Source organism: Artemia franciscana, chromosome 3 (genome assembly GCF_032884065.1).
Source record: "Artemia franciscana chromosome 3, ASM3288406v1, whole genome shotgun sequence".
Lineage (NCBI taxonomy): Eukaryota > Metazoa > Arthropoda > Branchiopoda > Anostraca > Artemiidae > Artemia > Artemia franciscana.
In genome coordinates this window covers 31,759,878-31,787,591 of record NC_088865.1, presented here as the reverse complement: position 1 = coordinate 31,787,591, position 27,714 = coordinate 31,759,878, and the positions used below count along the sequence as shown (strand labels likewise).

General features: G+C 34.5%; 1 protein-coding gene across 5 annotated transcripts in view; it reads left to right on the top strand.

The window, feature by feature from the left end:
• LOC136025163 (uncharacterized) overlaps nt 1–27,714 on the top strand; it is a 489,107-nt gene that overhangs the window by 145,849 nt on the left and 315,544 nt on the right. For 4 of the 5 annotated variants that reach the window (XM_065700916.1, XM_065700917.1, XM_065700915.1 and 1 more), the window contains 8 exons: nt 2,583–2,734; nt 4,421–4,532; nt 9,757–9,901; nt 11,157–11,275; nt 13,893–14,257; nt 17,993–18,120; nt 21,763–21,874; nt 23,595–23,739. The exons of the other annotated variant lie outside the window; for it this stretch is intronic. The gene's annotated coding sequence lies outside the window, so the exon portion shown is untranslated. The remainder of the gene's footprint in view (nt 1–2,582; nt 2,735–4,420; nt 4,533–9,756; nt 9,902–11,156; nt 11,276–13,892; nt 14,258–17,992; nt 18,121–21,762; nt 21,875–23,594; nt 23,740–27,714) is intronic. 5 annotated transcript variants of the gene reach the window in all.

The following is a 27,714-nucleotide window of genomic DNA, read 5'->3' as shown; positions in this document are numbered from 1 at the left end:
AATAGGACCATGAATAGAATGCTTTAATTGTTCATTTGAGTAGTTTAAGCCATTCGGAACATGTTTCATTATTTCGTGCTAAGCTGAAACCCCACAGATGATCAAAAATCAATAAGATGTACTTCGACTTGTCATGTTCATTATACTGTTAATATTTGAAAATATGGTAGGCCTATCGTTTAGCACTTCGCAATTTTGATGTAATATAACGGTACATTTGACCAGTGTTTGTGTATGATTGCTATGAAATCTTTTTTTTTTTACATTTTACTAGTTTTTTGTTTTTACCCCGAAATACGAATTCGGTCCAGCCGGGCTTGTCATAGTTATTAGTTTTAGAAAAAAAAAAAATTATCTCCTACACCTTTGGGCTTAAAAGAAATACAAAAAGCAAGTTTTTTTTATGAAGTTAAAGAATAACATTAACACTAAAATCGCACCGAAATTAGCTTGTACATGAGGATTGGCTGTCACCCCCGCCTCCAACCTTAAAACCCACTAGAGTTCAACTACTTCTATTGAAAAAAATGTTATAGGGATAGAAAAATATAGTCATCTGTTAATTGCAAGTATTTTGTTTACATATTGCCTTTCAAGTCGCTAAAATCTTTAGTGTTGAAAAAGAATCAGAATAAGTCAAAATTTCTATTTTTGAGGCACTGGATAAATAAATATATTTATCAACTTTCTCTTCTATAAAAGCAATCGATCTTCCAGCAGGCGAGAAAAAAAAGTCCAACTTTAGCTCATTAAGTCAGGAATTGAGAGTGCGGGAGTCCTTCCCCCATCTTTTTACTGGATCATTTGTGTTCGTCTTCAGTTTTGATGTTGATATTTGTTTGTATTCGAGTAAAAACTTAGTTTCATTCATGTTTGGCCTTAGATTCAAACGAATAGCATTTCAGGGTGTTTCCTTTCAGAATCATAACTTTTATATATTTCGTTATTTCATGTTGAAATAACTATTTTGACCATCAGTATTACATCATGTTTTATCACAATCGAACTCTTGGCCAAAAAGGAAAAGAAGAGGCCTTTATAACCCGAAAATCTTCCAACTCCTGAAAAGGGCACTAGATCTTGTAATCTCTGGTGTATAAAGCCCTCTTATATAATCTCTGATGTATAAATCCTTGAATAACTATTTTGACCATCAGTATCACATCCTGTTTTGTCATAATGGAACCCTTGGCCAAAAAAGAAAGAAAGTGGCCTTTATAACCCCAAATATCTTCCAACTCCTGAAAAGGACACTAGATCTCGTAATTTCTGGTCTATAAAGCCTTCTTCCAATATTCTGTTGCTATTGACTCAGTTTCACCATTCCTTGTTGTTGTAATTTTAGAGTCATAGGTGCTTAAAGTCCGTCAATCATGCAGGACTATATCCGCTCTTTCAGAATTGACTATTTTTGATTGAAAACTAAACAAATGTGATAGCTGTAGTGTTGCTCTGCAACGCAAATAGTTATACGAATCAGAAAGTTAAAACATGAAAAAGTGAAAGTAAAAAATAATAGTAAATAATCAAAACGAGCAGGAACTATCCGTAGATTAGGGGGCACATGTTTCTATATATAATGAAAAACAGAAAAAATATCCAACACGGACATACGAATGACATATTAACTACTATTTCATCTAAGGTACGACTTAAACAACAAATAAAAGAAAATTGTGGAATATTTTTATAGATTTCCCCCAAGAAAGTGGAAGATGCTCAAAATTTTTTGTCAAAATGTTACAGTTTGGTGGCGTTTCTTCTAAAGTTTATTAATTAGTTTTTAGACACAGAACATATTTTGCGTAATTTTTTCATTATCTTTTTTTTTAATTTCGTGTCTCACAAAAAGTATAAAATATTCTTCGAAAATAACCATTAAGATCGTCAGTTCAAAAATATTTGACAAGCCTAGGGTTATTCGGAAATAATCCAATCAAAAAATGAGCAACTCTTCATAACTTTGGGCACTTGTTCCGGTTCATGGGCCACCTTTTGATTAAAATGGCTGCTTATAAATTCTGACACAGCTGTGTGTTCAACTCTGATGAGCCCGGGGGGGTCAAAATTGGTGTAATTAGACCGTACGAGAGCTTTTGGCTTTTGAATAATGTGATAGTTGTATCATTCCATGTCCATGTGTGTGTTTTTTTTGTTTGTTTTTTTAAAGAATTTTACTTTGACAAAGAAGAAAAAGCTGATTTCAGTATGATCGGAAAGATTCGGTATGGTCAGAAAGTCATTCTGTAGTTTAAATGCTATTTGAGATAGACATGCTTTAAGACTATTAATGTTTCTGTTATTTAACTTCGTTACTAATTGCTTTTCGTAACTCCAAAAAACAGCAATCTTTGACCGGTTTGTCCGATATTTAGCTATTTACAAACGATTTCCCAGAGGTAATATTGACCTGCCATTCTAAAAAAAGAAATTCGTCTTTAGCTTCTTGAATGATATATTTTGCATGTATTACCTGATTGTACTTGATCGAAAAATATTAAACCTGACAGTCATATTCTAAATTGTTTTCACTTTATTATATAACTCTGCAGTCACATAACCATAAATTCTGTTTTTGTTAGGTCACGTTTCTTCAAAGATTTAAACCAGAGGTCAGGCTGTGTTTTTGGATTAGGAAATCGACCAAACACGAATATTGATAATGCCGATAACTGAAGATGCTCTTATTTGATTGGTTGGATGATGCAGGTCGATTTCAGACTTTAGACTATTCGTGAGTCAATCAACTCTTAAATTTGAGTGTATCAAATTAAACTCTTAAATACCTGAGTGTTTGGGCACATCAAAAATTATTGACGGGGAAGGAGATCATGACATTTCTGAGGGGGCTCTCAAATATCCTTAAAGGGTACTTTCAGTTCTATTTTTTCTCTTACCTTTGTGGGAGGTAACGGAAAAGGAATCTTTTAATCTTTTACATCCTAAAAGGAATCTTTTAATCTTTTACATCCTAAAAGGATTGATCTCAAGGTCAAATCCACTTTTGAATTTTCTGCATTCCGTCTATACATTTTCTTTCCTTTGATTTATTTGCCTTTTTATCTTCTTTTCTTTTACGAAATAATATGAAAAAAACTTCGTTTTCTTAAAGAGTTATAGAGGCTGCGTCTCAAAGTCGAACCTCAAAACGTACAGGAATTAGGATTTTAAAACAAGACCTACAAAAAATAAAGTAACGAGTGGAGGGGGTGGCAACTATTATAATGCAAGGATATAAACTACTTCAGTTCAACCCAAGCAGTGATTAGTGATTGGCAGGTATTCAGAAAAAATAAAGCCGCGTTTTATTTGACACAAGATAGTTTCAGTTTGGGCTACCATTTCCAGTCTTATTTTGCATAATTCCGTTGTATTTCAGCCTTCATTTTTGTTTCGGTTCGGCACTGCCTTTGACAAATAAAATGCTGGAATTGAGCTAGGCAGCTTATAGGCAAAAGTTTCGGAAATCAGCGAATGCTTTTTGAGTGTTACTAGCTTTTTTAGGTTAAATTAGGTGAAAACGTGCTTAAATTTGTAGTTGCAGTAGAAGCGATTATTATATTCGTAAAGAGCATAAAAAAGGCATCGAGTGGTGTATTCACTTTATTGGTAAGTCAATAATATGAACTGTCATACATTTACACATCTTGGAATGTTGAATGTGAAGTTTAGCTTTTTTAGGATTCAAAAATATACAAAGCATCTGTAATTTGCTAGATTAAGGGGAGTGTTCGTTTTCTCGATAGGATTTGTTTTGTTTTCTCTAGAGGTAATTTGTTTCACATTATAGCTGGAGACAAAGGGGGAGGGGGTTTTGAAACACGTTCATATTTTTTTTCTCATTACACTTATCAAGGAAATTCACTGAAATTTTGTTGTCAGAAGATTTAAATTTTTTCATCAATACCTATTTCTGATCTTTAAAATATAAATGTTGTCCTCTCTTGAGGGTTGACCTCTAATAAGATAGCCAGTCATATCTTTTACAATTTTCTATTTAATAATCTACAATAATTCAATGTAATATCATCAAATCTTGAAGGCATTATGAATTTCACTTTAACAAAGAAGAAAAAACTGATATCGGTATAGTCAGATAGTTATACTGCAGTTTCAATGCTCTTTCAGATTGACATGCTTTGAGACTGTTACTGTTTCTATTGATTAACTTCGTTACTAATTGCTTTTCGTAACTCCAAAAAACAGCAATCTTTGACCAATTTGCCCGATATTTAGCTATTCACTAATACTTGCCCTCTTAATATAAGTTGCTTGTTGTGAATGATGAATACACTTGCCCTCTCTGATACCTGTTGAAAAATAAGTGTCTAATGTACTTCACCTGATGCAAGTTCCGTCTTGTTAATAAAAATGCTGTAACAATTATCATTTTGTCATTACTATTTTTATTTTATTTTAGGGTGTCGATATTGGAACTTTCAGTTTGGCGCAAATCCCATTTTGTTGATACCAGCTTTAACTTATAGAGGGTATTTTCTAGATCTGTTTGAAGAATTTATGCATATTGAATAGTATGTTTTTCTTTTATTTTTTCTCTTGGAACCATATTCAAATAAAGGGGAGAAATCTGCTCGAGATATTTCTTTTCCGAAATGAGAAAATCTTCTCTAACTTCAAGAAAAATCTGGGACATCTGACAAATTTTAGCGATTTTGAAAAAAAAAACAAAAAACAAAGGGATATGCTACCCTGCTGAACGATTGTAAGTCAAAAGACATTAATTACTAAATTCCAGATTTTAGATGCTGTATTTTCACGAAAGTTTAATAAAGGCTATATAAGATTTGATAAAAGTTTACTACAGTGTATATTATTATTATTATTATTATTAATTTATTACCCGTAACGGAAAAGACGGAGTATACAAAAGAAAAAGAAAGAAAAGGACAACAATTCAAATACACTTCCACTACAAATATTATAAAATAACACTAGTCCAGGGATGGTTGGCTCTTAAAACATTGGTACTGAATTTGGAGATTCTTCTCTCTATGGCCATGAAAGGGTTGGTGACCTTATATTTCCTAGAGATGTCGCCATTGCTGTGCCACAAAGGGAGACGCAGGAGAAACTTAGCATATCTATTGAATGCGCTGCAAATAGCTTTCTTTTCGGTAGCTGTGAATATTTTCCAGAAGGGAACCAGAGCAAGCAGATGGGTGATAATAAAAGCATTGTATAGCCGGGCAAGGAGAGGACGGTTGAAACGATACTTATTGGCAACAAGTAATCTGTAAGCCGCTCGTAGACGGGAACAGAGGTGGTTTGTCAGTGCTGAGTGTGTGTCCTTCAATGTAGAAGAAATAGGAAGGCCAAGATACGTAAGGGACTCACAAGGCTTAATCAGAGTGTCGCCAATTTTAACGGAGATGTTAATTGAAAGCTCAATTTTTGAACCATTGAAGAAAAGAAGTTATTTTTTAGATTTGTTGAAGGAAAGTCCGATCTGCTTGTATGCCGCTGCAAGTGAGTCGTAATTTTGTTGAAATAAAGATATCGAGCGAGAAACATGAAGAATGTCATCAGCGAAGTTCAGCAGCGAAAGATTAATTCCACGGAAAAAGCACGACGGCTTTATTACTTGTTGTGCTTCGATGATAGCGTTATTAAACAGTGATGGTGAAGTTTTGCCACATTGACGTACGCCTTTCTTGACTCTCAGCATTTCTTTAGAAGGAAAAGTGCCGGACGGAGAGGGGATCAGGATGACAGCTGAGAGCTTGTTGTACATACTGTGCAAGAGGAAACACCTCGCTGAAGGGTCTTGAGCAGGATATGGCCATGGATGCCAGAATCGAAGGCTCTACTAACATCAAGCGCTCCAAAGACGAGAAGATCACCATTTTTATCTGCATCAATAAGAAGATTTTCAAGAACGCTGTGAACGTGTTCCCGCCCTGAGTGCTTTTTGAACCCGAACTGGTCGTCCGGAGTAGTGCATCGAAGTGCAATTTCATCAGAAATAAGGGATTCAAATAGCTTACAAAAAGTAATTGAAACAGTGATCGGACGATATGAAGCGCACTGGTCAGCTGGTTTACCTTTTTTTGAGAATAGGATGGACCAATCCAACACCAAAGCTGTCTGGAACGATGCCAGTAACGAAAATCATTTGAAATAGCAGAGAAAGGTGCTCTAGGAGAAGATTGCTGGCAAAGCTTAAATGGGTGCCAGATATACCATCGATGCTCTTAGATATCTTTTTTTTTTAACTTAACAATTTTGGAACGCATCAAGGACGGAGTGACCAGGACACCAATATCCTTAATTGCAAACTGAAGCTCCTTATCGAGGGCCTGGCAAAAGGTGTTGTCTAGGTAGGAATTAGGGGCTGAAAATTGGTCTCTGAAGTTTGATGAATTGGTCTCTAAAGTCCATTGGAAGATTTGTTCTTAGCTCGAAGACGCCATAAAGCAGGAGGTGAATTATCGACAATCTCGCTGGTACGGGCAATTTCATTAGCCTTATGCTGTGCGATGGCCTTAGAAAATTACGTTTTGTGTAAACACGAACAGCGTTGGCTACTCCGGAGCGCGGCTTCCCACAATCTGCCCATAATTGTAGCCAGAATTTTGCTGAATCACATGAGGCCAGGAGATTAGGATTATTCCGCCAGTTACGCACTTCCGTGTCGTGGCAAATTTTGCGGACAGGAACTGCAGTTTTCTCAGCTGTATGGATAGCGTGCGTTATCTCAGAACAGTAGATGTTTAGTAGGATGGTTTTTTCCGAGTCTACTGTCATGTTCGGACAACAGAGAAGTGCGAAAGGAATTCGGATCTTCGACAGTATGTAGTCACATGAACTCTGGTAGGAATCGATGTCAGCAGCTTCCCAGTTGAGGGTGGACAACCAGTTAGGTGGGGAATTTGTAGGTGAATTTTGCGGCAAGGGCTTTATTTGAAAAGAATTACAAATCGGTACGTGGTCGGATATGGAGTAATCAAGAAGAACCGTATTATTAGAGGTGGATTTAATCATAGAAGAACAATAGAAATAGTCCAACTGAGACACGGAGCCAGATTGATGGATGTACGTAAAATCGCGATCATTTCCAACATAGGTGAGACTTGGACAAGCATGGAGTAAGATCTGAGATCTATTGTTTTCAGGGTTAGACAGTTCACAGTTAGAGTCACCAAACAGGAGACAACTTAAGCCTTCATCTTCATATTTTGATACTAGCTTGGCAATAGATGTACATGTGAGAGAGAACTTCCTCTCAGATACATCATTACGGTAGTTAGTAGGAAAATAAACTACGAATATGACCACATTCGAAACTTTAACCGCAAGGAAACTATCAGACTTAGCTACTAGATTACCAAGTAGCTCTTTCCGTATCATCAGGGCCAAACCACCTGAAGGCCTACCGCGAGTGGACTTAGCATGGTGGAAAAACAGATTATGAGAAGACGTGAACTCCAGCAGTTGACGACTATCGCTTGACAAGAAGTGTTCCTGGAGACCCACCACGTCAAACAGCAAGGGGAGCTTCTTGAGAATAACTGCATAGGAAGGGTTGGCTGGCAGAGTGACTAATTGATTAATGAGATTATAAGAAGACCTGAACTTCAACAGTTGACGACTATCGCTTGACAAGAAGTGTTCCTGGAGACCCACCACGTCAAACAGCAAGCAAAGTTCAGATAAAATGTGATGTTTCGGTAGAACTTTCCCATTGATGTTCCATGATACAATTTAAGGTTTCTTCAGGCATTGGACTTCTTTAAAAGAGACTGAGCGACAGGACATTTAAACTATAACATGGGTGGTTGGAGGAGTTGCAAAGAGCACACTTAGGTGCCTTGGTACAAGGATTATCTTTGGTTGTGGAGTGGCCAGCCTCACCACACCTGGAACATTTTCGGGTACCTGAGCACGCAGACGCAAAATGACCATATGACTGGCAAGAGAAGCATTGGGGTGGCAAGCGTTGAAATATACTAATGGGGAGTCTTTCGTACCCTATGATGGGCGGAAAGCGAATAGAAGACTCGAGATCCTCTTTAGACTAAAAAAGAAGCTTAAACGAGCGGGTGTTTCGGATTTGAGTTGCTTTCAAACAGTTGGCAATCAGGTCACATAGACTATTTTCGTTCAGGTCTTCAGGAACATAACGGATAATACCGAAAGGCTCGACTTTAGGCTTGACTTCAGGGTTATTCCCGGTTATACGTGACAAAATAGATTCGGCACCACTTTTATCCTTTGTGACTTCTTTCCAGGCGTCTCTACTGGGACGAAGCTCGATTATGTTCCCACTAGCTTCTCCACATACATGCTCCAGATAGGCTTTACGGGAGTCAGGCTTTTTGAGGTCTAAGGGGGGCTTCTTGAGAATAACTGCATAGGAAGGCTTGGTCGGTAGAGTGACTAATTGAATAATGGATGTAGCAAGTTTCTCAGCTGCACGGGGTTTTTTCTCACTTTCAATAAAGTCCTTCAAATTATTGGAGATTTCTGTCACCTTTTGAGTAACAATAGCGCTCAATTCACCAGGCGTAGTTGGGACCTCCGTAGGATCAAAAATTACGAATTTCGGTAATTTGATCCGGTTAGTCTCACGTAACTGGATCAGTTTCAGCATATCTAACACATTATCGGCGATCTTTTGGCCAGCAACGTTGCGACTCGAAACATTCGAATAGTGCCAAAGTGTATCCTTAGCCTTTATAATCGTATCCTTGTCATAAAATCCCACTGCCTTTTCGCAAATTTCATCAATCTTATTTGCTTGGAGTGCTCGCGATAAATAATTTAGCAAAGCATTATGTACAAGTCTTTCTTTCTCACTCGACATTTTGCTAATTTAGAAGTCCAGACACATTCAATAGGAAAAAATAACTGGTTTCTTTTTGCACGCGACAAGAGAAAGTTTACTACAGTCCTATATCTTCCGTCTGTACATTTCCTTTCTTCGGCAATATTTGTTTTTATATAATCTTCCATCCGTGTTTTCCCAATCTTAAGTCTCCTTTATTTCTGGTGAAAAGATATATCCTTTACATAATGCTGATTTTGTGTTAGTGCCTTATATATCTTCTTTCCTTTCCGATCACAATCCTATGTTTTGCTTGTATAGAATCCTTACCTCTTAAAATTAGGCATTGCAAGTCGTACGGTATATTTAAAAGACGTCTTATGGATTTCAAACGGTGTATGTTAATATAAAACAAGAAAAAAACGGACTTAGTATGTCTTATTCTTTTGTCTTATAACTTTGTGCATTATTTTGAAACAAAAGTATATAAAATAAATACAAAATATAAGATACACGTTTAGTCGAATCGAATTCCTAGACATCTTCTTTTCGTCAAATTCAGAAAACAAGAACGGAGGGTTAAACTTTGAAATTTGTTTCTTTCGGGTATTTTTGTCTTAAAATCAGATTCCCATTATTTTTAAACGTTTTTTTTTTTTTTCAGTTAATCTTAAGTTGCAAACAGTGAACATTCTATTAGAATGGAATGCATGTCAAAACACCATCAGAACAATTCGTTTTGGTGCTTATGCATTTACTAGGAGCAAGGGAGATGTGGACCACTTTTGTTCTTTTTCCTCTTTTCGCACTATCCAGGAAGTTATAATCCAAGTTCATAAAATGATGACAATTCACAGTCTGTACTATTTGATGACACATAAATTGCTTTACCGGATGCTGATGTAAAAACTTTAGGAAAAAGGATATTTATCTCTCTCTCTTTTTATATTAAATCCTTTTTTTCTTTTCAGAAACAGCAGCAATTTTTGCGATTCCGCTACCATCACTTGTACTGACGAAGCACAATTGTTTCTAGTCATTGCGTAGTATTGTCTTTTCTCACACATCTTCTTTGTCCTTGCTTGTCGTTACATCCAGTTCAATTTGAGTTTAAAGGTATTGCTTTTTTCATTATTCCTTGCACTGTTATATTGAAGGTTTACTGTCTTGCATAGTATGGGTGCAGTATGGGTAGAAATATTTTGGTCCGTTTTTTCGGGATGATTGTATGGACTCTTGTTCGTAGAATGTCTTGAGAGGGCTCGTCTGAAAAGAATGCTCGGAATGCTTATCCTTTTTAAGTAACGAAAGAGATCAAGGTATAGCAAAGTGCTGATTTCTACCGCTTTGTATAGCAATTTCCTAAGTATTTTTTTTTTGCAAGGTATTTTAAATAGCAATTTCCAAATAGGGCTAAAACGTAGCCAAGGGGACATTCCGAGATATTCATTCGACTTTCCATGACCCAAAATTTTAGCTGGAGGTTCAGTCTTCCATTTTGGTCGCAGCAGTAGTTGCACCATAATGACCTCGATTGGATACATTGACGTAACAATACATTAAATAACTGTATCAAGTTGTTCTTTCCAAAGAGCAAAAAGACAAAGGAAGATTCCTTTGACAAAAAAGTTGAGTTAAGCTATGGTACAATTAAGCTGTTTTTCCCTGAACCGGGGAAAGCCAGCTATTTTGAGTTATTACGGAAGGAGGCTATTAAGTAATATTGTATTCCTGTCAGTTTTGAAGTGACATGGCCTGCAATTTTTGACATTTCCCCGTGACATTTCCAATGAATCGGGGAAAGCCAGCTATTTTGAGTTATTACAGAAGATAACATTGCATTACTGTCAATTTTAAACATGATATGGCCTCCAATTTTTGGCATCGCCTGCGGTATTCTAGAACCGTTCCGTTACAAATGTTCTGTCTATATTGAATAATAATTGCTCATCAGGTGCTCTATCAAAATTTATAAAATGGCTTCCATAGGTTTAAAGAAGAACGTTAAAAATGTTTCAAGCAAGGAGAAAACTAAATTTCAGAATCGGTTGTAAATGTTGATATATTCAATGAAAGCTAAAGTGTATTAATAAATAAATAACTTTATTCCTCACGCCTCTCAATGCAAAATTTCTATACAACTGACACCTTTTTAAAAGAAAAAAAGAAAAAGAAAAAGAAAAATGGCTTTTCTTCAACATTATCCTACACAACTATGTATGCAAAACCAAGTTTCATGATTAGGAAATAATGATTTTTTATGTTCTGTTCTATTTGATGATAAACAAATTGCTTTACCGGATATTGATGTTTTCATTTCAATGAAATGTTTTTTTTTTCATTTTATTATAAAAATCTCTTTTTTTCTCAGACGTAACATCCGGCTGCGTTGTCTTCAAGACTACTTCACGGTTCGAGTTATTGGAAGACAGGTTCCGTGGACGTGATTCTTCTTCACCATAATCTGGCATAATAATTTAGTTGGAGCTCGTAAGGTTTTGCTTATTTTATTTGTTCGTAATGGTATTTCATTTGTTCCCTGTCTTGAGTCTTTTATTACTTAAATAAAACATATAAAAAATAAAAATCCAAAGGATTTGGTCAAATAAGGTTTTCTTATACACCCTACTCTGTTTTTATTTATTTTATATCCATCTGTTTATCGTTTTATCACAATATTTCAACTAGGTAAAACAAAGCAATAAATCAGGAATGAAAAGCAAATGGTGCAAGAGAATTAGGATTAAGGTTACTACTTAGGATCAAGTTTACTTTTGAATATGCTGCGACTGCGAATGGTCGTTTTATGTTCTTTCCCTTTTTCTTTGGTTCATATATTTCCATTGCTAGAACTTTAGTTTCAAGGTAGCGTTTACGATTGATTGAGCTTGAAAGAAATTGGTAGGAAGTAGGGAATTTGTAAAAACAAAGGAATATGCTACCCTGCTCGACTGTTGAAAGTCAACACATTAATTGCCTAATTCCAGATTTTAGATCCTGTATTCTTACGAAAGTTTATTGAAGTTTATATATTCTCTCCCATATTTTCCGTCTATACATTTTCTTTCTTCGGCTCTATTTGTTTTTATCTAATCTTCCATCTTTGTTTCTAAATCTTATGTCTCCTTTATTTCTGTTGAAATGACATTTTCATAATGCTGATGTTGTGTTAATGCCTTTTATATCTTCTTTCCTTTCCGATCACAATCCTATTCTTGCTATTATGGAATCCTTACCTCGTATAATAAGACATTGCAAACCGTATAGTATATTTAAAAGACGTCCTGTTGATTTCAAACTGTATATATTTACATAAGAAAACGACTATATTTCTTATTCTTTTGTGTCTACAACTTTGTACATCATTTCGAAATAAAATATAGTTTATATAATAAATTGACTTCTTTGAATTGAATTCTTGGAAGTCTGAAGACGAGTACGTGACGTTAAACTTAGAAACTAATTTTTTTCGGGTATTTTAGTTTTTTAAACTGTCTTTTGTAAGGGAGCTGAGCTCTCAATGACTGAGCAAGTCAAAAGGAAACCGATACCCTTTTGTATTTGATATTTAACTGCAGAGGAATCTAATTCATCTTTAAATGGATCTCTTTATTTACAGGATCAGCAGAAACAATTAAATCAACAAAAAGGCTTGTTTTTGGATTGGAAAATATTTGTTATGACATGTATGTGAATGTTAAGTTTCCAATCGATTGCTTTTTTCGAACACAATTCTTGGGAAAATTTGTATCTAAGAAAATAGCTTTTAAAACATGTAAATAAATGAAATCAGGGCGAATATTCTTTTTATAACCAATCTACTTGTCATCTACTTTTGCATCACTTCTTATCTTTTTTAGACTTTCACTTGTTAAATACGAATGTCAACTTAATTCTTTTCATAATTTGGTTCATTGATTTAATTACATGGTACAGACTATATCTTTCTATATTTCCAAATCTGTTGTATGAGTTTAATGTTGACTTTTTTTTATGTTTTTCTATTATAACATTTGTATATATGCCATGTATAGAAAAAAGAATAACGAAAATGTTCATTGTATTGAATGGTGAATAAAAAATTACTCTTGTCAAGGGAAACCAAAATTTCTTCCAGAGAGTTTAAGTTCTGAATGATAGTTTATGCTAAAAGGGTTCCAAAACCGCTTGTACTAATTTTCTTCTAAACAAATTTCTGATTGCTCTTTATACTGAAGTTGTTGTTTAAATTTCTATTTGTAATTTGTTGCTCAGGATGTATCTGACTAAGTTATCTCTACCTGTCTCTGCTAAATTTCCTTTAAGTTTTTCTACAAGACTTCATTCATTTTGGCTAACAACCAGGTAAACAATACAAGTGAAAATAATTAAGGTTTTATTAATGTCTAGGGGTACTTTAAACGTAGATGCTTTCGAAAAATTTTATTTCCAAAACTAGTTTGTGTCTAAACTAATGTCCAAATACAAATACAATCTTATAATGCTAAAGCTACTTTCAAGCTACTACTACTACTCAAGCTCCATCTCAATCTATGCAAAGTTTCTCTTTAGACCTTCCCAAGGAGTTCTCATTTCCCTGAAAATCTTTTGTTACAACATCCTACCACCCCGTTCGGTGACAACCTTTTTTTTTGCCCCTAGACGGTTGGCCTTTGTAATGATTAATAGTTGTTTTAGACTTTTATAATTTTTCACCGTTCATTTCGGAATATTCTTTGTATTTGACTGAATTGGGGGGTTGGAATTTTTCGCACTTAATTCTCGTTTTGTTTCATTTTCATCCTAGATATTCCAATGTTGCTCTCTTCAAATACAATGGTCAAGATTTCTTTCTAATAAAAGAAAGATAGGGATGACGATAAAAATAATTCATTTTGTGTTTGCACACATTTTTGCTCGAAGAAGGTCATCTGAAACCCTTAAAAATCAAGCTGACCTGTAGGCCATTTAGCTATAAAAAAAAAAAAAAAAAAAAAAAAAATGATTCTCATTTTGGTCTGTGTTTATGATTCTTGTTTGATTATAATATTTCTCTGATTCTCTTATAAGATTAGCTGCAAAAATACAGCTGGTACATAGTTTGTTAATGTCTTATCATCTATTTCAGGACCTTTAATAAACGGATGAAAATGCCTGCAGGGAAGACCTTACTTTAGACCTTAGATCCTCCTGTGCCTCCAGAGGCAGCCAGGGCGTCGAAGAAGAGTCTTGCGGCTGCGACGATATCTTCCCACTCCGGCTGTATTGAGGCGTGAAAGTGCCGTAGGTCGTTGTTGTAGGTACGACGGAGTGTATTTTTGGGTCTTCCTCTGCGGCGGGTGCCTTCAGGTAACCAGAAAAATGTAGATTTGGGGATTCTGGAATCATCCATACTCAGCACGTGTCCGAGGTAGCTCCATCTACGCCTTCGTATGGTCTCGATAAGGGACGGTTGACCTGTGTTACTTCTAATGTGCTCGTTGACAGGGAAGAGTAAGTTATTAAGCATTTTGTAATATTCTCGCTTTTAGACCGTTTGTGATAATTCGGGACATTGTTAAGTAAAAAAAAAGTCCATGTATTCTTTCGATAATTTTACTTTTAGATAAATTTTCCAACATTGTTGAAAACATTGAATTTTAATGTCTAAAGATTTTTGATGAAATTTAATTTTAACAGTATTGCAATATGCAAATTGATTATTTAAAAAAATGGAAAAACAGCTCTCGACACTCTTGAAGATTATGAATAAGGTATGATTTTTTTTTTTTTCAGTTTCGATACAATTTTTTTTTTTAAATGCATGTGGTTTATTTAGTTTTGAGAAATCTGTTCATCAACGCTGCTAGTTGATATCTTTTAGAGGAGGACAAGAATACGGTTTTTCGTACTTTTTCTCGATGATACTGCATTAAAGGTAAAAATAACTGGAAATAAATCTATCATAAGCTGTTTAAAAATCTATGTTTTTCTCTGGAAATCGCGGAGTCTTTTAATTAGTTCTCCTCCTTCGATCCAGAGTGCTGCAAGTGCTTGGGAGTAAATCATCCTTAGGATGATTTTCCTAGGATGAATTTTGGCTCTATTTCAATGAAAATGCCCGGTTGTGTTAAATTGGCGGTGGGAGAGGAGTATTGAGAGAGGGGGGCAAATATTTTTGTCGGTCCTTACGAAGAATATAATACACATTTTCGTATTTCAGTCATATATATATATATATATATATATATATATATATATATATATATATATATATATATATATATATATATATATATATCAACCAGTTTGTGGCAACGAACTGATTGATATATAAGTATTTAAGGAGTATAAGTAAGTAAGTAATATACAGTATAAATAAGAAGCGACCCGGTTTAACAGTAACCTAACCTCTAAAAAATGGGATTTTGATACCAATATCAAAGAATTGGTATATCAAAATCGATAAATCTAAAGAATTGGCTGATTATGCTGATTTCAAATATATTAGCTTCATTAAGTTTTGTCTAGCCCATTAACGGCTGTGAGTCTGATAAAAATTGTTCCGGATTTTCGAAAAAAAGGGGCAATCACCCCCGAAAAACCATAGAGTGAAAATCATACCATCAGATTCAGCGTATCAGAAAACCCTACCTTAGAGGTTTAAGTTCCTATCTGCAAAAATGCGGAATTTGACATTTTTTTGTCAGAAGAAAGATCACGGATGTGTGTTTTTTTTTTTTTTTCAGTGGTGATCATATCGACTCAGCGGTCCTAGAATATCGGGAGAGGTCTCATTTGAACGGAAATTAAAAGTTCTAGTAGCCTTTTTAAGTGACCAAAAAGTTTGGAGGGCAACTAGGCCCTCTTTCCCGCCTCTTCCCCAAATTGTCCTATAAAAATAGTGAGATAGCCATTTATGTTTATCATAGTTGAAAGACCAATAACTATGTCTTTGGATATAAAATGACAACCCCCCCCCCACAGTCCCAAGGGGAAGATCCTTATGCTATCAAATCTGTCCATGGGTTACATATAGTATTTGTTATTGGGAAACATGCATACATTGTAGGGTGGGGGGAATTTTCTGCTGGGGTTTTCCACGAGGGAATTTTCCAGGGGGTGAACTTGCCAGGGAAAATTATGCACTGGGAAAATTTGCAAGAATTCCTATGCAAAACTCTTTTTATACGTTTGGCTTTCTCTTTTCCATCTCAATTTTACGCATGGAGTTTTTAAGGTAATTGTCCTGGGTAAATTTTCACCAAGATTGAATTGTCTAGCTTATATTTCTGCCAGGAGGATATTTCTCCGTGGAAGTCGGCCAGATTTCCTGGGATAATTTAAAAAACGATCAGAAATGAATCAAGAAAGTAAGTTTTTTCAACTAAAACTAAGGAGCAACACTAAAACTCAAAGCGGACAGAAGTTATTACGCATACGAAAGGGGTTGCCTCCTCAACACCTCGCTCTTTGGGCTAAAGTTTGAAATATATCCCAATTCTTTAAGAGAATAACTATTAAGATCGTCAGTTCAAAAATATTTAACAAGCCTAGGTTTATTCTCAAATAATCCTATCAAAAATGAGCAACTCTTCATAACTTCGGGCCCTTGCCTTGTCTTATACCTTACCTTAGACCTTAGTTCCTCCTGTGCCGCCAGAGGCACCCAGGGCATCCAAAAAGAGCCGCCAGTCGTCCCTCATATGTGCTGGGGCCACCTTTTTGATTGAAATGGCTGTTTATAATTTCTGCTGTAGTTACGTGTTCGTTCGGCTCTAATGAGCCCTGGGGATTAAAAAGGGGAGTAATCAGACCATGCGAGGGCCTTTGGCTTTCAAATAATGTGAGTGTTGTATCGTTCCATGTCAAGTTTTCTATATGTTTAGCTATAGTGATTTTTTTTTTTTTTTTTTTTTTTGAGAAAGATGGATTTCTTGTTTCAGTCTCATTATTTGTAAAATTTTGCTGCTAAACTTAAGAGTCTTATTAGGCTAGAGTCTTAGCCTAAAAGGCTTAAACATAGTTATATGTACGGTAGATATGGTTATATTTTGTACAAGCTTACCATAAGACGGCCAAAGACGGGAAACAGATTAACGGACTGTTAGCGAAGATATAAAAGAAGTAAACTACAGACACAAACATTATGCTTTATACTTTTGGTAATAATATTCAATTTAAATCGGTTAATTAAGCATTTTTATGTTATTAAAACTTATTTTTTTTACCAACAAAATATCATTCTTCAGTTGTAGTTCTTTTACTTGTTGTTCAATAGTAAAAAAAAAAAACTGCAAAATCATGTTGAGTATTGTAATCGGGAACGAGGTAGGATTAAAAAAAAGGTTCAAAAAACCAAATTTTCAAATAATAATTAAGTTTTTTTACGTTGTAAGGTTTCAGTGATACTATCTTTAGGTTGATGGATACTTGATTTTACTTGTTAATGTTTTTGTTAGTCATCTAAGAGTTTGTCCCAAAACCATACAGATAAAAGTAATATTATTTTGTTGTTCAAATAGGGATTTATTTATTTAGCTTAAGGCAGTGAAGATGTTCTGGCTGTTTTGTTTTATTACACTCATGTAGTGTAAAAACCGTTATGTTGTTCGAAATTTTTCTTTGAATCCGAGGCCTATTATATTGTTTTGCTTTTTAAATTTCTTGTTCAAATTGCTTGCTGTAAATGATGAATACGCTTGACCTCTCTGATACGTGTTGAAAAATCAGTGTCTAATGTACTCTACCCTATGCAAATTATCCCTCTTATTAATAAAAATGCTGTAACAATTACGTTGTCATTATTACTATTATTGTTTTACAATTAAATCATACATACTCGCTCATCAGGTGCTCTATCAAAATTTATAAAATGGCTTAGACAGATTTAAAGAAGAACGCTAAAAAGGTTTTAACTAAGGAGTAAAATAATTTTCAGAATCGATGGGAAGCGTTGATATATTCAGTGAAAGCAAAAGGGCATACCTTGCCTTCAATATTATCCAACATGTATAGCCATGTATTCAAAACCAAGTTTTGTGGTTCAAGAAGAAATAAAATTCCCTTTTTTTGTCGTTACACTTGAAATTTCTATTTAATTTTCAAGATTATGAAATGATGATTTTTTATGTTCTGTTCTATTTGATGATAAACAAATTGCTTTACCGGATACTGATATTTTGTATTCAATGAATTATTGTTTTTTCTTCAATCTCTACTTTTTATAAGAAGCTCTTCTTTTCTCAGGTTAGCATCCAGCTACAACGGTTTTGTCACTAAAACCAAAACACGGTTCGAGTTATTAGAGGGGACTTCCCTTGCGCAGGATCCTTCTGCACCATAATCTGGCATAATCATTTAGCTAGAGCTCAAAGGTACTGCTTATTTATTTGTTTATAACTGCGTTTTACTTGCTCCTTGTCGTTGAGTTTTTTTTTAAACAAGACCTACAAAAAATAAAGTAACGAGTGGAGGGGGGTGGCAACTATTATAATGCAAGTATATAACTACTTCAGTTCCACCCAAGCAGTAATTGGCAGGTATTCAGAAAAAATAAATCCGTGTTTTATTTGAGATTAAATAAAAAAAACGAGTTTTTTTAACTGAAAATAAGGAGCGACATTAAAACTTAAAACGCCCAGAAATTACTTCGTATATGAAAGAGGCTGCTTCCTCATCAACGCCCCGCTCTTTACGCTAAAGTTTGACTCTTTCTCTCTATTCTTCTTTACTAACAGTAAAAAACTTTAGCGTAAAGAGCGGGGCGTTGATGAGGAAGCAGCCTCTTTCATATACGAAGTAATTTCTGTGCGTTTTAAGTTTTAATGTCGCTCCTTACTTTCAGTTAAAAAAACTCGTTTTTTTTATTTAAATTCTGAACGTTTTTGAATCAATGCATGTTTTGATTTTGGCTCTCCGCAGAGGAATAATCAAAACGAAATTTGCATATTTTTTTTTTGGGGCTAAATGGCTTTCTCATAATTTTGATCGAATGATTTTGAGAAAAAAAGAGCGGGGGCGAAGCTTAGTTGCCCTCCGATCTTTTGGTTAATTAAAAAGGCAACTAGAACTTTTAATTTTTTACGAATCTTTTATTGGTAAAAGATTTACGTATCTTATAAATTAGCTTACGTAAAGAACTTTTGTATTCTCATGTTTTTATTACATATATGAGGGGATTCGCCCCATCGTCAGTACCTCGCTCTTTACACTAAAGCTTAAATTTTATCCCAATTCATTAAGAATGACCCCTGAATCACAAACGCCGTAGAATAAATAGTTCAAATTACTAAAAATACTTTAGCGTAAAGAGCTAGGTATTATAAGGAGGTGAGCCCCTCATATGGGTAATAATTTCTGTTTGTTTTAAGTTTTATTGCTGTTCCTTACTTCCAGCTGAAAAAGCTTTTTCACATTGATTTTTTAATTTTTTTTTTAAATAATGCTAGTAAATCCTGCTCTCCCTTCATGGAAGTTTTCTTCTCCCATGACAAATTCTCGATGGAAAGTTCCCCCAGCATATCCCCCTCTTCTCAACCCCTCCCCCCAACCAAAAAAATCCTCCTGAAAACGCCTGTATACTTCCCAATAACCATTACTATATGTAAGCACAGGTCAAAGTTTGTAACTTGTTGCCCCTCCCACGGGGACTCTGGGGGAGTAAGTCGTCCCCAAAGATATAGTTATAAGGTTTTTCGACTACGCTGAATAAAATGGCTATCTCAGAATTTTGATCCGTTGACTTTGGGAAAATAATTAGCGTGGGAGGGGGCCTAGGTGCCCTCCAATTTTTTTGGTCACTTAAAAAGGGCACTAGAACTTTTGATATCCGTTAGAATGAGCCCTCTTGCAACATTCTAGGACAACTGGGTCGATACGATCACCCCTGGGAAAAAGAAAAAAAAAACAAAAAAAAAAAAAAAACAAATAAACACGCATCCGTGATCTGCCTTCTGGCAAAAAATGCAAAATTCCACATTTTTGTAGATAGGAGCTCAAAACTTCTACAACAGGGTTCTCTGATACGCTGAATCTGATGGTGTGATTTTCGTTAAAATTATATGACTTTTAGGGGGTGTTTCCCCCTATTTTTCTAAAATAACGCAAATTTTCTCAGGCTCGTAACTTTTGATGGGTAGGATTAAACTTGATGAAACTTATATATTTAAAACCAGCATTAAAATGCGATTCTTTTGTTATAGCTATTGGTATCAGAATCCCATTTTTTAGAGTTTTGGTTACTATTGAGCCGGGTCGCTCCTTACTACAGTTCGTTACCACGAACTGTTTGACAAGATATTTTCAGTTTGGGCTACCATTTCCAGTCTTGTTTCGCATAATTCCGTTATATTTGAGCCTTCATTTTGTTTCGGTTCGGTACTGCCTTTGACAAATAAAATGCTGGAATAGAGCTAGGCAGCTTATAGGCAAAAGTTTCGGAAATCAGCCAATGCTTTTTGAGTGTTACTAGCTTTTTTAGGTTAAATTAGGTGAAAACTTGCTTAAATTTGTAGTTGCAATAGAAGTGATTATTATATTCGTAAAGAGCATAAAAAAGGCATCGAGTGGTATATTCACTTCATTGGTAAGTCAATAATATGAACTGTCATACATTTACACATCTTGGAATGTTGAATGTGAAGTTTAGCTTTTTTAGGATTCTAAAATATACAAAGTATCTGTAATTTGCTAGAGCCGAAGGTATACCTTACTGTAGGCACAGAAAAACAGTGCCGTACACATATCTGGAAAAATACTAATCTGGTTTTTCAACAAATCAAAAGATGTCTTCATCCACATCCACCAGTTAAATATTTTTGACGCCATTTTTATGAAACAAGGGGTGAGACTACCTGGACGAACAAGTTTCGATTTTCGGGATCTAGTTACGGAAAACAGTACGGTCCCTTACGGGATATCGCAAATAAAACGGCTTCGAGCTTACTAAATACGTAAAAAACGCTATTAAGGAAACAGAACTGAAACAAGGCCAAATAAAACGCAGCATAAGAGGTGTTAACTCAATTCAGTTACACCCTTGCCACGTTAAAATGACTGGGTATGTTTTATATATGCAGGTTTATGTTTAACATGGTTAGAATATACTGAAGCGAGGTATATCCATCGTTTTCTTTCTTTTTTTATGTATGAAAGGATCGGCTAGATTAAGTATCATCGATTTTTCTTCGATGTTTCATGTCAATGTTTTTTTTTTTTGTTTTTTTTTATCAATATTGTATGTTTTTTTTTTTTTTTGTCAAACATTCGACTGCACCTAGATTGGGATAGGAATAAGTTTCAGCTGGAGGAGAAAAAAAACACCCACAAAGTACGTTAATTTTCTCCACAAAAAAGTGTGGTTTTCCCCGAATATCCGGATTAAGGGTGGTGTTCGTTTTTCGGTTGGATTTGTTTTGTTTTATCTAGAGATAATTTGTTTCACCAATATAGCTGGAGACAAAATCACTGAAATTTTGTTGTAAGAAGATTTAAATTTTTTCATCAATACCTATTTCTGATCTTTAAAATACAAAGGTCGTCGTCTCTTGAGGGTTGACCTCTAATAGGATAGCCAGTCATATGTTTTACAATTTTCTATTTAATAATCTACAATAATTCAATGTAATTAAGTCTTGAAGGTATTATGAATTTCACTTTAACAAAGAATAAAAAACTGATTTCCTTATGGTCAGAAAGTCATACTGTAATTTAGATGCTCTTTCTGATAGACATGCTTTGAGACTTTTACTGTTTCTATTGATTAACTTCGTTACTAATTGCTTTTCGTAACTCCAAAAAACAGCAATCTTTGACCAATTTGCCCGATATTTAGCTATTCACTAATACTTGCCCTCTTAATATAAGTTGTTTGTTGTGAATGATGAATACAATTGCCCTCTCTGATCCCTGTTGAAAAATCAGTGTCTAATGTACTCTACCTGATGTAAGTTCCCTCTTGTTAATAAAAATGCTGTAACGATTATATTTTTGTCATTACTATTTTTATTTTATTTCAGGCTGCCGATATTGGAACTTTCAGTGTGGCACCAATCCCATTTTGTTGATACCAGCTTTAACGTATAGAGGCTAATTTCTAGATCTGTTTGAACAATTTTTGCATATTGAATAGTATGTTTTTCTTTAATTTTTTTCTCTTGGAACCATGTTCAAATAAAGGGGGGAAACCTGTTCGAGATATTTCTTCTCCGAAATCAGAAAATCTTCTTTAACTGTAAGAAAAATCTGGGAAATTGACAAATTTTAGCGAATTTGTATAAACAAAGGAATATGCTACCCTGCTCAACGGTTGCAAGTTAAAACACATTAATTGCTAAATTCCAGATTTTAGGTGCTATATTTTCACGAAAGTTCAATAAAGTCTATATAGGAGTTTAATTAAGTTTACTTACTATATCTTCCGTCTATAAATTTCCTTTCCTCGGCAATATTTTTTTTTATCTAATCTTCCATCCGTGTTTTCCCAATCTTAAGTCTCCTTTATTTCTGGTGAAAAGATATATCCTGTTCATAACGCTGATTTTGTGTTAGTGCCTTATATATCTTCTTTCCTTTCCGATCACAATCCTATGTTTTGCTTGTATAGAATTCTTACCTCTTAAGATAAGAGATAAGATAAGATAATATTTATTTTCAAGAGACTATCACAAGCTCTATATGTTAGTAAAAGCTAAGAAAAAATTCAAATCGGTACATTAAGTCAAACACTTAAAATTAAAAAGAAATTAAAAAAGCAAAATCATCAAAGATAAAAAGGCAAATCAGTAAACTTAACAATTAAATTACAAAAACTTTGCAGTAAATAAAAAAAAAAAAAAACAGCAATAGAGGAAAAGGAGAATTTGGCAAGTACATAATCACGGATTATTATTAAGGTGTTCCAGAATAAAGGGGATAAAACTTTTACGAAACCTCTCTGTAACGGCATGGATTGGAGAGTAAGTTGGGATTGCTAAGGAGGCTGACCGGGGGAGTCGGAGTCTAATGGGATTGTGAAAATCAGGGAGTAATTCCTCAGTACGGGGTTGGAAATGACTGATTTAGCAAAAAGCAGGCAAAAATTTAAGATGCCTTAAAATTAGGCATCGCAAGTCGTATGGTATATTTAAAAGACGTCTTATTGATTCCAAACTTTATATGTTAATATAAAAAAACAAAAAATGGACTCAGTATGTCTTATTCTTTTGTCTCATAACTTTGTGCATTATTTTGAAACAAAAGTATATAAAATACATAAAATACACGATTATTCGAATCGAATTCCTGGACATCCTCTTTTCGTCAAATTCAGAAGACAAGAACGGACGTTAAACTTTGAAATTGGTTTCTTTCGGGTATTTTTGTCTTAAAATCAAATTCCATTATTTCTAAACGTTTTTTTTCAGTTAATCTTAAGTTGCAAACAGTGAATATTCTATTAGAATGGAATGTATGTCAAAACACCATCAGAACAATTCGTTTTGGTGCTTTTGCATATACTAGGAGCAGGGGGGATGTCGACCACTTTTGTTAAAAAATTTTGATAATTTTGCGACTACTTTTATGATAAACATTCCAAAAATAAAATCTGCTTGTCCTGTTCGGGGATCAGTTTCAAGAAATCAGATTTCTTTAAAAATAAGTTTTTTTCCTCTTTTTCCATTATCCAGGAAATTATAATCCAAGTTCATAAAATGATGACAATTCACGGTCTGTACTATTTGATGATATATAAATTGCTTTACCGGATGCTGATGTAACACCTGTAGGAAAAAGGATATTTCTCTCTCTCTCTCTCTCTCTCTTTCTCTCTCTCTCTCTTTTTTTATATTAAATCCTATTTTCTTTTCAGAAACAGCAGCAACTCCTTCGATTCCACAACCATCACTTGTACTGACGAAGCACAATTGTTTCTAGTCGTTGCGGAGCGTTGTCTTTCTTCATACGTCTTCCCTGTCCTTGCTTGTCGTTACATCAAGTTCAATTTGAGCTTAAAGGTATTGCTTTTTTTATTATTCCTTGCACCATTATGTTGAAGGTTTACTGTCTTGCACAGAATGGATAGAAATGTTTTGGTCCTTTTTTTCGGGATGATTGTATGGAACTCTTGTCCGTAGAATGTCTGAAGAGGGTTCATCTGAAAAGAAGGTTTGGAATGCTAATCCTTTTTAAGTAACGAAAGAGATCAAGGCATATCAAAGTGCTGATTTCTGCCGCTTAATGTCGCAAATAGCAATTTCCGAATATGGCTAAAACGTAGGCAAGGGGACATTCTGAGATAGTCATTTGACTTTCCATGACCAAAAGTTTTAGCTGGAGGTTCAGTCTTCCATTTTGGTCGCAGCAGTAGTTGCACCATAATGACCTCGATTGGATACATTGCCGTAACAATACATTAAGTAACTGTATCAAGTTGTTCTTTCCAAAGAGCAGAAAGACAAAGGAAGATTCCTTTGACAAAAAAGTTGAGTTAACCTATGGTACAATTAAGCTGTTTTTCGCTGAACCGGGGAAACCTGTTGCAGGACATAAAAGGTGAAACTTTGGATGATCGTTTGCAGCTATAGTTGCCCCAAACATGTCTTGGACCAATCAGCAGAAGATATTTTTTGTCAAAAGAAAGATCACAGACGTGTGTTTTTTTTTCAGTGGTGATTATATCGATTCAGCGGTCCCAGAATATCGGGAGGGGTCTCATTTGAACGGAAATTAAAAGTTCTAGTAACTTTTTTAAGTGACCAAAAAGTTTGGTGGGTAACTAGGCCCTCTTCTACAAAATCGTCCTATAAAAATCTTGAGATAGCCATTTATGTTAATATCATGGTTGAAAGACCAATAACTATGCCTTTGGACAGTCCCAAGGGGAAGATCTTTATGTTATCAAATCTGTCCATGGGTTACATATAGTATTTGTTATTGGGAAACATGCATACATTGTAGGGTGGGGGGAATTTTCTGCTGGGGTTTTCCACGAGGGAATTTTCCAGGGTGTGAACTTGCCAGGGAAAATTATGCACTGGGAACATTTGCAAGAATTTCTATGCAAAACTCTTTTTATACGTTTGGCTTTCTCTTTTCCATCTCAATTTTACGCATGGAGTTTTTAAGGTAATTGTCCTGGGTAAATTTTCACCGAGATTGAATTGTCTAGCGGATATTTCTGCCAGGAGGATATTTCTCCGTGGAGGTCGGCCAGATTTCCTGGGATAATTTAAAAAACGATCAGAAATGAATCAAGAAAGTAAGTTTTTTCAACTAAAACTAAGGAGCAACACTAAAACTCAAAGCGGACAGAAGTTATTACGCATACGAAAGGGGTTGCCTCCTCAACACCTCACTCTTTGTGCTAAAGTTTGAAATTTATCCCAAATCTTTAAGAGAATAACTATTAAGATCGTCAGTTCAAAAATATTTAACAAGCCTAGGTTTATTCTCAAATAATCCTATTAAAAATGAGCAACTCTTCATAACTTTGGGCCCTTGCCTTGGCTTATGGGCCAACTTTTTGATTGAAATGGCTGTAGCTAGTTTTTTTTTTTTTTTTTTTTTTTTTCATGTTGAGTATTCATGTTGAGTATTGTAATCGGGAACGAGGTAGGATTAAAAAAAGTTCAAAAAACCAAATTTTCAAATATTAATAGTTTTTTTTTACGTTGTAAGGTTTTAGTGGTACTATCTTCAGGTTGATGGATACTTGATTTTACTTGTTTATGTTTTTGTTAGTCATTTGAGAGTTTGTCCCAAAACCATACAGATAAAAAGTAATATTATTTTGTTGTTCAAATAGGGATTTATTTATTTAGCTTAAGGCAGTGAAGAGGTTCTGGCTGTTTTGTTTTATTACACTCATGTAGTGTAAAAACCGTTATGTTGTTCGAAATTTTTCTTTGAATACGTAGACTATTAGATTGTTTTGCTTTTTAAATTTCTTATTCATATTGCTTGCTGTAAATGGTGAATACACTTGCCCTCTCTGATACCTGTTGAAAAATCAGTGTCTAATGTACTCTACCTGATGTATTTTCTCTCTTATTAATAAAAATGCTGTAACAATTATGTTGTCGTTATTACTATTATTGTTTTACAATTAAATCATACATAATGCTCTATCAAAATTAATAAAATGGCTTAGACAGATTTGAAGAAGAACGCTAAAAAGGTTTTAACTAAGGAGTAAAATAATTTTCAGAATCAATGGGAAGTGTTGATATATTCAGTGAAAGCAAAAGGGCATACCTTTTCTTCTCTACTTGTTTTTCTACATGTATAACCATGTATTCAAAACCAAGTTTTTTGGTTTAAGAAGGAATAAAATTCCCTATTTTGTCGTTACACCTGACATTTCTATTTAATTTTCAAGATTATGAAATGATCATTTTTTATGTTCTGTTCTATTTGATGATAAACAAATTGCTTTACCGGATACTGATATTTTAGTTTCAATAAATTATTTTTTTTTTTCAATTTCTACTTATTATAAGAAGTGCTTCTTTTCTCAGGTTTAGCATCCAGCTATGACGGTTTTGTCACTAAAACCAAAACACAGTTCGAGTTATTAGAGGATAGTATCGTTGCGCATGATCCTTCTGCACCATAATCTGGCATAATCATTTAGCTAGAGCTCAAAGGTACTGCTATTTGTTCAAAACTACATTTTATATGCTCCTTGTCGTTGAGTTTTCCTTTTCTTAAACGCTACAAAAATAAAGTAACGAGTGGATGGGGGGCCAACTATTATAATACACGTATATAAGCTATTCCGGTTCATCCCAAATAGTAATTGGAAGAGGGGTATTCAAAAAAAATAAGAGGTGTTAACTGAATTTAGTTACACCCTTACCACGTTAAAATGATTTTGTACGTTTTTTTTTATGCTTGTTTATGTTTATCATGGTTAGAATATACTGGAGCGTAGTTTGTCCTTCGTCTTTTTTTATGCATGTTGGTGAATTTCGGATTTTATTTACTTTTGTTCTTCAACCCAAGGCATTATGCATAAGGCATTGTAGGCTAAAAGGTGGATGGATCAGCTCCATTAAGTATCATCAATTTTTCTTCGGTGTTTCATGTCAATGTTTTTTTCTCAATATTGTATGATTTTTGTTAAATATTCGACAGCACCTTGATGGGGATAGGAATTACTTTCAGGAGGCGAGAAAAAACCCCCAACAAAGTATGTTAATTTCCTCCCCAAAAGTCGTTTTCCCCGATTTTCCAGATTAAGGGGGGTGTTCGTTTTCTCGATAGGATTTGTTTCGTTTTCTCTAAAGGTAATTTGTTTCACCGTTATAGCTGGAGACAAGGGGGGTTCGAAAGGCGTTCATATTTTTTTTTCTCATTACACTTATCAAGCAAATTCACTGGAATTTTGTTGTAAGAAGATTTAAATTTTTCCATCAATTCCTGTTTCAGATCTTTACCATATAAATGTTGTCGTCTTTTGAGGTTTGACCTCTAATGGGATAGCCAGTCATGTGTTTTATAATTTTCAAGATTTGTAATATAATCAAATCTTTAAGGCAGTATGAATTTTACTTTTACAAAGAAGAAAAAACTGATATCGGTATAGTCAGATAGTTATACTGCAGTTTCAATGCTTTCTTTGTCTCATGACATTTTTGAAATAAATACTTTATTTTTTCATATTTTCATATTTTCTTGTACATACAGTTGAATTTGATTTTATCCCCTATTGGACCATTTCTATTTACAAATTTCAATATTAAGATACAAAGGCGTCTTTTTTGGTTTTTGTATTTTTGGGTTATAAAGATTAAATTGATAAGTATCCGCATTAATATTTTAGACTTAACATTAAAATTATAAAAAAAAAAATCTATTCTTAGGAACCAGATCATGACTTTTGACACAATAGTTCGCTGTTTGCTATACCTTCGATGATCCCAAGCCTCCTAAGGGGCCAGACATAGCCGTGAGGCTTTCTGCAAAGTTTGATGATTTTGTGGGTTGTA